Source organism: Suricata suricatta, chromosome 2 (assembly GCF_006229205.1).
Source record: "Suricata suricatta isolate VVHF042 chromosome 2, meerkat_22Aug2017_6uvM2_HiC, whole genome shotgun sequence".
In the NCBI taxonomy this organism is placed as follows: Eukaryota; Metazoa; Chordata; class Mammalia; order Carnivora; family Herpestidae; genus Suricata; species Suricata suricatta.
This window is the reverse complement of record NC_043701.1, coordinates 56,755,502-56,767,826: the sequence shown is the minus strand read 5'-3', so window position 1 is coordinate 56,767,826 and position 12,325 is coordinate 56,755,502. Positions and strand designations below refer to the sequence as shown.

General features: G+C 41.2%; 2 long non-coding RNA genes across 3 annotated transcripts in view; both read right to left on the bottom strand.

Moving 5' to 3' along the window:
- Nucleotides 1-1,369: 1,369 nt before the first annotated feature.
- On the bottom strand, nucleotides 1,370-10,251 carry LOC115306306. The gene is made up of 3 exons (XR_003915302.1): nucleotides 10,117-10,251; nucleotides 1,944-2,042; nucleotides 1,370-1,397 (listed from the first exon to the last, which is right to left on the bottom strand). It is a non-coding gene; the product is annotated as an uncharacterized LOC115306306 (long non-coding RNA).
- A 99-nt stretch (nucleotides 10,252-10,350) lies between these two features.
- Nucleotides 10,351-12,325, bottom strand: part of LOC115306299 — a 13,601-nt gene continuing 11,626 nt past the window's right edge. For both annotated transcript variants that reach the window (XR_003915299.1, XR_003915300.1), the window contains 2 exons: nucleotides 11,380-11,473; nucleotides 10,351-10,498 (listed from right to left, as the gene is read on the bottom strand). This is a non-coding gene — a long non-coding RNA (uncharacterized LOC115306299). The remainder of the gene's footprint in view (nucleotides 10,499-11,379; nucleotides 11,474-12,325) is intronic.

Below are 12,325 nucleotides of genomic sequence, written 5' to 3'. Positions count from 1 at the left end.
GAGGCAAGTGAGGGAGAAATGAAAGCAGGAGAGTGTGGTGCCACAGCCACTCAGACAAGATGCATTAAATCTTGCTGAGAAGTAAAGAGAAGAGAGAGGACACCAATAGATTTGGTGGTGGAATGGAGATCATGGGTGTCCTTGCCAAAGGCAGACTCAAGGGTAGAGTAGAAATAGAGAGGTCTTATTAGGATGAGATGTTTTTCCTCATTCTACTTAGAACAGTGGGAAGCAGAGAATGGGATGTTAACCCGGAGGGGGTGTAGCTTCAAGGTAGGAATATTTTAAGGTTGCCTGTTTGGATACTAATGGCAACAATCCAGTAGGAAGGGAGAATTCGATGATTTAGCAAAGACTGGAGCCAAGTCTTTGAAAAGATGAGAGGGCATGAGATCCAGGTGTATAATTGGAACAGTTACCATTTGGTGGGAATGGGAACTTCCTCCCTTAGGAAAAGGCAGAGGGCAGAGAACAGGTGGTCAGCAAATATGATGGAGGAGAGATGACAAAAGCTCCTAACTACTTGCTTGTTTTCTCAATAATGAGGCAAGCTGAGGGCGAGAATAGCCCAGGTGTACAAGATATGAGGATAGGCAGGTAGAAAATCGTTGTTTGGAGAATCTAAATATGAACATGAAAGGGAAATACAATAGGGCTTCCTGAGACTAAGTGTCCACTTGAGACTTTCAACATGAAACTTATAAGACCAGTCAGTATAATGAAGTTTTTGTCCACCAAAGCTGCACCCAGCTGCACTGGGGCAGGATCCATGGGTAGTATTATTATGAAAAATACTAGCTGGCATATATTGAATGCTTACTATGTGTCAGACACTTTTAAAGCGCTTTACAAGTGCTTACTTTATGATGTATGTGCTATTACAGGTAAGGAAACTGAGGCACAGACAGATTAAGTAATTTGTTCAAGGTCACACGCAGGTAAGGACTAGAGCTCATTACAGATCCTAGCAATTAGACCCAAAGGACCACATAATTTGCACCTCATCGTGTTATTACTAGGAAAAACAAGCTAATGGTATATGAAGCATCTAACACAGTGCTCTGCCCATAGGAAACATTCAGTAAATTTTAGCTAATATAAATAGCAGCATTTAGAGAATGATACTCTTTACTAAGTAGAAGTTTAGTAAAGTTTAAAAAAGCTGACATGCATGAATTCTGAGACTAGCACCTGAAACTTATGAAGGTTGGTACACTTGGATTTATCCTCCACCTACCAACCTTGGTAATCAGACATCTAAATCCCTCACTTAGTCTTTAAATTGCTAAGAACTGTGTTGCCATGGGAAGCCACTAGGTGGCGCCACCAAAGAGCAAGCCTGTTTGATTTACCTTTAGACTTGAATTCAGACACAGGTGGGCAAGCGGAAGCTAGAGCTGGACAACCAAAAGAAGAGTTGTTGTAAATAAGTAAACGAACAGAGAAAGGGATAGAGTCGCATTTAAAGCATTTCGTTGGGCAAGCAAATAAAACAAAGGGTATGTATATCCTAAGAACCTATTTGATAGGCCAGCAACAAAAGCCAATGCAAATTTCTTGTGCTTGTAAGCTAAATAAGACAGAAATCAGGCCTACTGTCTCAGAATTAACTGTTAAATCCATGTATCAGACAAAATTTCAAACAGCGGCACGGACATATACGTCTTTCCTTTTTGTGCCTCCAGCTCAGGTAATTGAGATGCGAGCTGTAACTAAGTAAGGTCTGTGTTCCCGCCCTCACCTTCAGCCCAGCCCAACTTATAATTTGATAGCTATCTCTCTTGCTGGCAGCCCCATCCAAGGTCAACAAATGAAAACACCTAGTGTTCAAGAACGTTGCCTCATAAGGAGACTATTCCAGGTACCCTCCATTGTGCAACACCTTCATTCCTATCTTTTCTTTCTGAATGGCAAGAGTCAGCCGCAGAAACAGCACAGCATACCTTTCTTATCTTTATTTCCCTCAGAGCAGTGATGTCATGTGATGGAAATCTCTGCCTGTTTATTGTATCATCACCAATCCTCTATGATTACATCATATTCTGAAAAAGGCATAGATGCAATCAATTGAAACGTAAGTCAAATAAAAACCCACCTTGCCACATTATCATGGCCTTCGGGTACATATTCCAAGTTCCACCCTGCCTATCCCTGGCTTCTTCAAATCTTTGTATTGTTTCCTGGATTGTCCCACTAAGGCCATATGTATCTGCTGGTAGCCAGTGCAACTGAGCTCCCTAAACACAGATTCCCATGAAAACGGAACAAAAGAGGAGGGAGAGGCAGAGCATGTTAAATGTCTCATTAGGCCTTCTGTCTGATTCTCATTAGATTCGCTGACTGCTTCTCATTAGGCCCCTGGCCTCAACTTCTTGCAGGCCCTGAGTATGTAGGCCAGTGCTTATAGGCATGGTTGGTCCAGAAGATCCATTTCATTTATTCACAAATTGAATGTGGCTTCTGAAAAGTCCCAGGCAATTTTGTTTTGGCAAAGTTAAGACAGGTTTATTGTTGTTATTTGCTATTTTCCAAGCAATCCTAAGCAAGGGCGGGCAGGAGAAATAATTTAAAGACCCAGAACAAGAACCTCAAAGCCTGCTGCAGGATTTGGATACCGGGAGATAAAGGGGCCAGCCTGCTGTGAGATATCAGCAAGGGTGGCACTGTGGGAGAAGTCACAAATACCGCTGGCTCAGAAAGTAACCATTGCCGATCTAGCAAGAGGTCCAGTGGGAAGAGGAGAGCTATCAGGGCCTACCGTTGAGCTGCAACTCCCATCCTCCCTGATCTCTGGGAACATTTGCCCAGTTGTTGAATTAAGAGCCAGAAAAGAACTAGGAAAAAGTCACCAGACAATTGAATATTCTATAAATTATGTGTGCAATGTGAAAGAAATCACTTATATTTCAATATTCTCACTAAAACAATTCCTTCTTCCAGGAAGACAACTCCCAAGATATGGTATTATTGATGACATCAGTGGGCATGGCCCTAAATGACAACACAAAATGTGTATCTCCTATGGAAGGAATAGATATTGTTTAGTCTTGACTCCGAAAACAAATGCCTTCCCTCTATGTTCCCTCTTTGCTCTTGTTTTCTGTCTTGGTGTGTGAGTTTCTTACTTGATGAATATGATGTGGATAAAAGATGGTTTTTGGAATCCTCTGGTACAAGAAATCAGAGAAGTGATATTCACAAGGAATTATTATTATTGTCATTATTATTTTTCTTGGATAGTCAAGCTCGAAGGAGATTTGATACCTTTAGGAAACAAATGTTTCCCTCTTCACTGATATGTAGTCTGGGTTTGAAAGAGATCTACAGAGGAAAGTCAGATTGCCCAATAGAAACATTTGTGAAATCATATATCAATATAAGATTTGATAACCTTCTCCCTGTCTTATGACCCCACATAGAGGGGAGTGGAAGGGTGCCTCCATATAAAACTTTCTCCTCCGTCAGGAAGTGAGGCTGGTATTCCCCAAGAGAGGAGGCGGGTGATGACTCACAGAAAAGGCAGCGGGTGTGGCTCTTTTGAGACATGCTCCAGCTGCTCTATAAGCCAGAAAGACATGGTCACTTCTCCTTTGTGGATTTTGCCTGAGTTTGCAATGTCCCATTTTTGCAATAGAGCTAGAATCATATATTTTTTGGAGACAGACAGACCTGAGCAGGGGAGTGGTAGAGAGAGAGGGAGACACATACTCCGAAGCAGGCTCCAGGCTCTGAGCTGTCAGCACAGAGTCTGACATGGGGCTCGAACTCACGAGATCATGACCTGAGCTGAAGTAGGATGCTCAACCAACTGAGCCACCCAAGCACCCCTCGAATCATATTTTTATCCTGTGTTATATGAAGACTTCGTCTCTGTCCTTGAACATATCAATGTAGTTATATATTTTTAAGGTTATTGCCTTTGTATCAGGCCAGGCGGTCAGTCTTAAGAGGATCTACGAGGATGCTAGAGAATAGAACTTGTCCATATGGAAGGACATGGCCCTTCCAAAGATGCTTCTATGAAAGCTTTTTTTTCACCTCTCCAGTACTGACTTTCAGCATCCTTGGTGAGTTGCCCTCATCCCTTTCCCTTTTGTAAGTATTTTCTCTTTGGAGAACTCGACTTCTGAGCATTCCAGGAAATATGTATCCCAGACTACAATGTTCATTCACAACATTCCCAAACAAAAAAATGTTTTTCTCCCAATCGGCTCGTGGAATACACTGTTTTTCTGAAATGGCAGATCTCTGTGCATTGATTTCTGAAAGAGACATTCTTATTGGTGCCTGTGGGCCATGATTGTGGAGATGACATAAAAATTTTGGCTCCAAAGCTCTTTAGCAAAAAGCTGCGTTCAGAGACAGGCTAGAACAATGGGCTGAAAATGATCTTGGCCTTTCAAGGGCTTTATCCTATCCAAAGTTCCAGCAGGAGAACCTGATCTCCCAGAAAGTATTTCTTTTATTGCCAACCATAGAGAATCACTGACAAAACTAATTAAAGAATTTGAACCTCATTCTGTCTTTCCTTAGCTGACCCTCAACCAGGGGCTGGACCAGAAACAAAGACTCAAGATATAGAATATGAGGCTCTCACCAGGGTAAAGAGGGCTGCATGCTCTCATTCTATTCCCCTCTTTCAAAGAGCTACTTGAACATAAAATACCTCACCTTTTTTTTTCTTTTTTACAATTGAAAATGCTTTGGGTTGCCATCAGAAATAATGAAATTTGAAGTTCCTGAATGTTATCCATTTATTAGACTCGACTTTCCACCCTTTCCTTGAATTCAAGGAGCCAGGTCAAAATGGTGACTTCTCATGGAAAATTAAGTACTTTTGCAAAGGTGCTTAAAGAAATATGGTTGTTTCAGGTTTCAGACTCTCAGGGGATGATGGTCATTGATTTCCAAGCTTAAGACAATGAATGATAAAGACTTCCAGATATGAATGGACTTATGTGGAATCCGGCCAGTCTACCTGAAAGGGCTCCTGCCATAAAATACTTGGTCCTGTCCTGGATTGTCACCCTTCTTGTCTTTTATTTTTTCCCTACATTTTAAGATCGCATAGTTTGGCAGACACAGTAATGATCACATGGAATGGCATTTATTGATTGAATATCTTGGCTGATTGAAGAAAACTATTTTAAGATTGTGAAGTGGTTTCTGAAAGCTACATAATTATTCACTGAAGTGAAGGGATCTATTATAACATACATCTTTATTAGTTATAGAGCTGATATAAGTTTAAAGAAGAGGGGGCCTCAGGGCGGTCCCTAGAAGAATTCTTCACTTTATTGATATGGAAAAATATTAGGCTTAGGGATTCATAATTTAAAATTAAAGAGCAAAAACACACATGCTATTTTATTTTGAAATGCATTTTCTTTTTGTTTTAACTTTGTTGACAATAAAACAAAGGTTTTGGCTTTAGAGTCATCATATAGAAAGAAAGGGTGGATCTCCATTCTTGACTTGTACACTAACTTGACTTACTGTTGCCCTACTCATCAGTCTGCACAATCCTGTTTGATCAATTGAGACTGCCTTTGTTGAGCAGGCTTTTCCAAAAGCATTTTACATCAAGTGAAGGCCTCCTTAATCCACAGTAAAGCTATGTATATACAAAAGTGGCTAAATATAAAGGTACACCCAAGCATGTGTTCCAAATGGGAAATCATGTACTCCACTCTGAGTCTGGCTGAAGTATTGTTCCTGTTGTGTGCACGCCTCAGGATATTACCCAGGGAACCGGATGCAATGCTTTGGCACATCATCTAATCCCCTCACTCTGGAGACCTAGTCTTCAATGCCAGATAGATTCTCTTGCAAATGACCAAATACTTGACTTTGAACTTTTGATGAAAGGTTTAATGTGGGGTGATCAATGAGTGAAACTACCTTATGCAATCCCAGAAATATGCGAACTGTAAGAAAATGAAATGGGAAATTAACATTCTTGGATTATTTGACCATGAGAGAACAAAAATTGCTTGAAGTAAAGGCTTCTATGACAATGGGCTCTTGGAAGAATTGCAACTGAAATCCAAAGAAAAAAGAAATAGTTGTATGTATTTTTTAAAGTTTCTGTGTTCAATTGTGCTATGCAGAATCCACTATTTTCTCTTCCTTTAACAAAATCTTGGGTGTGTTCCATAACTTCCTGGTCACATTTGGTAATTAAAACTTAGTGTGGCTTAATTTAAACCCTTAATTGCATATCCAATTTACAGCTAGAGCTGTGACTCTGGCTGCTTACAAAGAGGGTGGGGGGCAAGATCTGGCTCTGAATCAATACTATCCCCTCCCTCCTCTAGACCCAGCTCCTCAGGAAGACGAAAGGAGGGCTGGGGACTCAGAGAAATCTTTCCTTAAATATCTACTTGCCCTTGGCAGGGAGGAATCTTTGGACACTGATGTGATTCTCCCTGGTTCTGCCTACTACTAGTGGGTTTCACAGAGGTGGCATAGGTGTGCTTTTAAGCTTGCCCATACTCCCCAAAGCAGCCTTCCCTGTCATCAACCCTGTGTGGACATTCCAGGTCTTCACTTGGTGGCTATGGAGGAAACCCATGGCTCCATCTCCTCCACTAATGTTTGAGCTCCTTTAGGTGAATGAAGCCAATGAAAGGCTGGGGTACTCTTTCATATCATCCAGTGATAGAAAACAACTAGGTGGGTTGGGATCACCCTGCCCTCCCCAGGTATTTCTGCCACAGTCCTCCCAAGTTCTGATATCCATGCTTCCAGAAATGTCTAGGCTGAAAGAGGGCCACAGAGTGCATAGTCCTGTATACCCCATGCCACGCTTCAGAGGTATACTGCTGGCGCCCTCCAAAAGTCTGGCACCTATCCTTCTAAGGAGACATGTTGAGGGAGGGTTTGCCAACTTTGGAAGCTCAGGAGGCCTCCAGTTAGAGAAGAAGATGCCAGCTTCCCTTTATTGCAGGTGCCCCAATCATTATGAGTGACTCTCCATGAGCCCCCTTAATTTGTTTTAGGAGGGGAGACACACTTTTCCCTGCCCCTCGGTAAGGGGTGAGAACATGCACTGCAATTTGCATAAGGCCCTTGCTAAGCACATCTCCTGCCATCCTTCCTAGACTGTGGAGGGCCTGGTGGGATGGTGCTTGATAAAAGGGGGATCATCCTACCGCCTCTCAGTCACCGTGAGGGCTGGTAATACCTGGTTCCAATGCATGGCGGCTTCTTGAGGGTCGTGTCAGAATATGGGGATATCTTTGTTCCCAGTGGTATTAAATACCTTGTTATAACAGTAAAATTAGTAAAAGTGACTTATTCAAGGAAAATGTGATTCCAAAAAATGTAATTATTTTGGTATATGGTAGGCAATTGAATGAAAGATTACATTTCACACAGTCTATTTTAATTATTCATTCTCAAAATGATTTTTGTATCTAGGACTCAAAGAATAAGCTTTTGCTTCATGAATTTAGAGGAAGGAGATGGAACTGAGCTTACCTTCCCAAAGCATAGGCTCAGTGCCACAGGACAAAGTTAGAGTCATGGAGCATATGTTGTATCATATGCCCACTTGCTCTGAAACCTCTTGTGAAGTTGGCAACGAACTTACAGCCTAAAAATCTTTGGGTCCATTTATGTACTCATCCTTCCTCCTGGCCACCTTTCCTTCCATTCATTCATTCATCCATCCATCTCAGTGTCCCGATTATCACTTAACGTGCTACCGTGTTTTATTATACAGTCCCAGGGTCAACTGCATTGGAACATCTGGGTATGCATTTTAAATAAGTGCCTCAGATGAATCCAATTAAGTTGGAGAAATTAGTGAGACATTCAAGTTTCTGAAGCTCGGCTATACTGAAGACTACAAAAGGGCAACTTTTCACCAATGAAATTGATGATTGGTCTCCTCAGTGATATTTTCCCAGACATAAGTGGTCTCGAGAAGAACCTTCCCTGGAGATATGTTCAACATGTTTTGTCCACATGCAAACTTTGATGTGTTTATCTATGAATTCAGAGAGAGAGAGTTCAAACCAAAAGTGAACTGACTTCATGCTCTATAGCCTCATAACATCCAGTAGGAACTACTTCTTCATGATCTGAAATTATTGTTCATTTATTTGTTTATTTCTCATTCTCTGCCTTCCCAAATCTGAATGTAAACTCTTTGATATTAAGAAGCTTGCACTTGGATTAGTATCTAACACAGAAGAAACATACTGTAACTGTCCCTTAATGACTCAGTGAGCCACACAAGTATACATGAGTAAAACACGTTTTTTTTTTCCCTAAAATAACTGGAAGGCATTGAAGTAAGTTAGGGACCACAGGGTACTGAAGAATGGATGGGGTTAATTTTGGAAATATCCCTAAAGGTATAGATCTGGAAGTAAAATCTGAAAACCCTTCGGTAAAGTGTAAAAAATGAAAAGTAGGAACTTACTTCTCTGTAGACTAGTTCAGGCAGAGGCAGTGAGGCAAAATTGAGGAAAGGGTTCTGAAAACTAACAAGGCCAGCCTAGTTAGAGCAGAGAGACCCTGGAGAAGAGAAGTAACAAATGAGAGGGGCATCAGGGTAGGGTAGGAAGAGGAGAATTGGAAATCAATGGTCAGAAGTTTATATTTGGTCCAGATGGTAATAGGAAGCCACTGGAGGGCCATGTTTACACATTGTCAAAATCCAATTAGGATACCACATGTTTTTATGGTCTAATCACCCATTTTGGACCCATTAAATAAATTAGTTGAAAGAGAAAAACAAAGGGAAAAACATAAAACGATGTCATTCGATAGCATTAGGAAATCATGGGATAAATGTGTGAAATTGGAAGGTTCAATCTGGAACCAAATTAATCCAAATAGGGTCTTGATGCCTGAGTCTCGAACTGAACCAGGCCCACATGGATGGTTGAAAATGTGAGCTAAGAAAAGACAAAAGAAATGATGGTGGTTTGGGTGAGGAAAATAGGCATCCCTCTCCCTCTGGATGATGCAGACATATGCTTACAGAGAGGAGAAGGCTAGGCCAGCTGATTTCTCATGCTCGGTTCCAAGCTCTAGATGCTAACCGTTCTATAAGAACACTGGTTGATACACATGAGGAGGAAGCAGCTGTCTCACTGGAATTCCCTCTGGAGAGGAAGGAAGGCCAGCCATCCAGATGGGAGCAGGCAAAGGGGGAGGTCAGGGAAGAAACAGGCACTGGGAACAGGCCTGGGATTCGGGGTGGCACCTGCTGTCCATGCTGTCCTCAGCCTCAGCCACAAGTTAGAACACAGAGAGAATGGGGGCAGTGACAAAATGGAAGTGTATGCCTGAGAGAAAGAAAGAATCCTCGTTCTCTTGTGCTGGAATGATTTCATTTTTTAAAGAATCCTATTACTCAAAGCATGGGTCTCTAACAAGAGCATCTACAGCTGCTGGGGGCTTGTTAGAAATACAGAAACCCAGGCCTCAACCCAGACTTACTCAAAAAGAATATGCTCTTAAACACTATTTCGCAAGTGACTCATAAGCGCATTTAAGTGTGCAAATCATGTGTTAGAGGGCTTAAAGAAAAATAGATAAGATATAACAAGGTGAGGAAAGGGAGAGAATTATAATCCCATGGGACAGAACACAGTGTAAGTAGTTCCCCCACCTTGCCCTTTGAACATTTATAGGTTACAAGAATTGCTACAGACCCACCCACACACAGGCAACAGTGAGGACAGACTCACAGATGCACATCTGTGTGCACATAGGAGGCTCTAGGAATGCATTAATTGGAGCATTTCTGCTCTTCCAACCCCAAATCAGCCGGTCTCTGTCTCCTACAATGTGACTTTGAAGCCACTGTCATTCCTCTGAATTACACCCAGTTCCTTTCATGAATTATATTTTATGTCCTTTCCCTGTTTCACTTCATATTCCACTCTCGTAGCTTTCTTGAGTGCAGCCCCAGGTCAACCAATAACCGAGGAAGCCAAACCGAGACAGAATTGTAATCATTCGCCATTCAGCTGGAAAAATAATGATTCCCCGGTTTCTCAAGTGTGGAAATTTCCCGGAACCAGCCTCTTTTTTCCAGGGCTTAGGGACCCTCCCTCATTAGTTCCAGTGAACTTTCTCTCACTCTGAAGTACTTACTTATACCCCTCACGAGGTTCCAGACTTAATTAGCTCACACTCTACCGTGTTGCTTCCCATCGCCGTTCAAACTCTGTATTACTTTTTCTTTTTCTTTCTTTCTTTCTTTCTTTTCTTTTCTTTTCTTTCTTCCTTTCTTTCTTTCTTTCTTTCTTTCTTTCTTTCTTTCTTTCTTTCTTTCTTTCTTTCTTTCTTTCTTTCTTTCTTTCTTTCTTTCTTTCTTTCTTTCTTTCTTCTTTCAGCTTTTTAGTCTCTGTAAAGGAGAGTGCACTGTAATAGCTTAGGGCAGCAGTTCATGTCTGATGGATCAGGTTCAGCCCAACCCCACTACTCTGTGATCCTTCTCAAGTTACTCAGTCTCTAGGACCTGTGGTCTCCTTACCTGTAAAATAGGAATAATAAGAGCAGCTGCATTGAAATTTGTCATTATCAAAAGACAATGTTACCTAAAGTTGTCAGCATACCACATGCACGTAACAAGCGCTCAAAAAATGACGCATGGCGGCTATCTGAGGCCCTCAATGGTAAATTCATTAGGTAACATTGGCCTCATTTATATTGTGATGACTTCCACTCCATCTGGACAGGACAAGCCCTAAGATTCTTAGAAGTTTTAGGTGAGGAGAATGCCACCCATTCATTTAATTACACTTATCTTCTAACCAGGGAAACTAAAAGAAAAATTAAAAGAAAGCAGAAGAATGCAAAATCAGGAAATGTATCATGATAGAGAAAAGGGTGTACTTTTTGACTCTCAGGATCTATAATGAAAATTCTAAATGACAGGCAAAGGAGCTTGACCTTATTTAAGTATTTCCACATTCATAAATCTTATAAATTTCTGTGTGAGTTACACGGTTGCCAGCACAATAACACCATCTGCAAGTCACCGTTCCTAATCCAAGTAAAGAATGTCTGATAAAATCTTACATTTTTTTCCCCAAGAAGTTACTTATGTGTTTGCAGAAAGTTTTGTCCCACACGATCTACTGTGCTGTTTCGGAACAATGATAAATACAAATGGCATTTCACTTCGAACTGCGGAAATAATACATGATTTCTGCTCCTTTGGCTGACCAGTCATTTATCACAGGTCATTTACATAGAGCTAGATGGCTTGGTAAACTAATCACTAAGCTCTTTCATGTGGTACTGTGTTCTTCTTAGTACATCATGTGAAATTAGTCTGATGATTTCAGTTCCTTCTCTTGGGATCCATAACCCAGTTCATAGACAAACCAAAAACAATTTGGCTGAACCTACCAGCCTTGCATCCACATTGGGGACTGTTGTGTCTTGATGTTGGATTCATTGATAGTCAATGAGTCAGTTCTGACTTCTGAGAAGGAAGCTTTGGCTGAGGACATAGATAAAAACATAATAACAAAAAGTGTATGTGCATGTGTGCGTATGGGTATTATATATTTATAGGTTGTATACGTGTGTGTGTGTGTGTGTGTGTGTGTGTGTGGCTGTAATGATGAGCTAATTTAGGAAGGTGAATATTCTGACAGAATTTCAAGTGGCTACTTAATGCAATTGTGATCATGACATATTTAGTTGCCTAAGAAAAAGAAAATATCAACTTTAGATTTTTTTTTTCACGGATGTATCTTCCTAGTCTCTCATAACAATATTTCTTTTTTTTAATAGTTTATTGTCAAATTGGTTTCCATACAACACAGTGCTCTTCCCCCTAAGTGCCCTCCTCCATCACCACCACCTCTTTTCCCCTCTCCCCCTTCCCCTTCAACCCTCAGTTCATTTTCAGCATTCAATAGTCTCTCAAGTTTTGCATCCCTCTCTCTCCCCAACTCTCTTTCCCTCTTCCCCTCCCCCTGGTCCTCCATTAGATTTCTCCTGTTTTCCTGTTAGACCTATGAGTGCAAACATATGGTATCTGTCCTTCTCTGCCTGACTTATTTCGCTTAGCATGACACCCTCCAGGTCCATCCACTTTCCTACAAATGGCCAGATTTCATTCTTTCTCATGGCCATGTAGTACTCCATTGTGTATATATACCACATCTTCTTGCTCCACTCATCAGGTGATGGACATTTAGGCTTTTTCCATGTTTTGGCTATTGTTGACAGTGCTGCTATAAACATTGGGTTATGTGTGCTCCTATGCATCAGCATTTCTGTATCCATTGAGTAAATCCCTAGCAGTGCTATTGCTGGGTCATAAGGGAGTTCTATGGATAGTTTT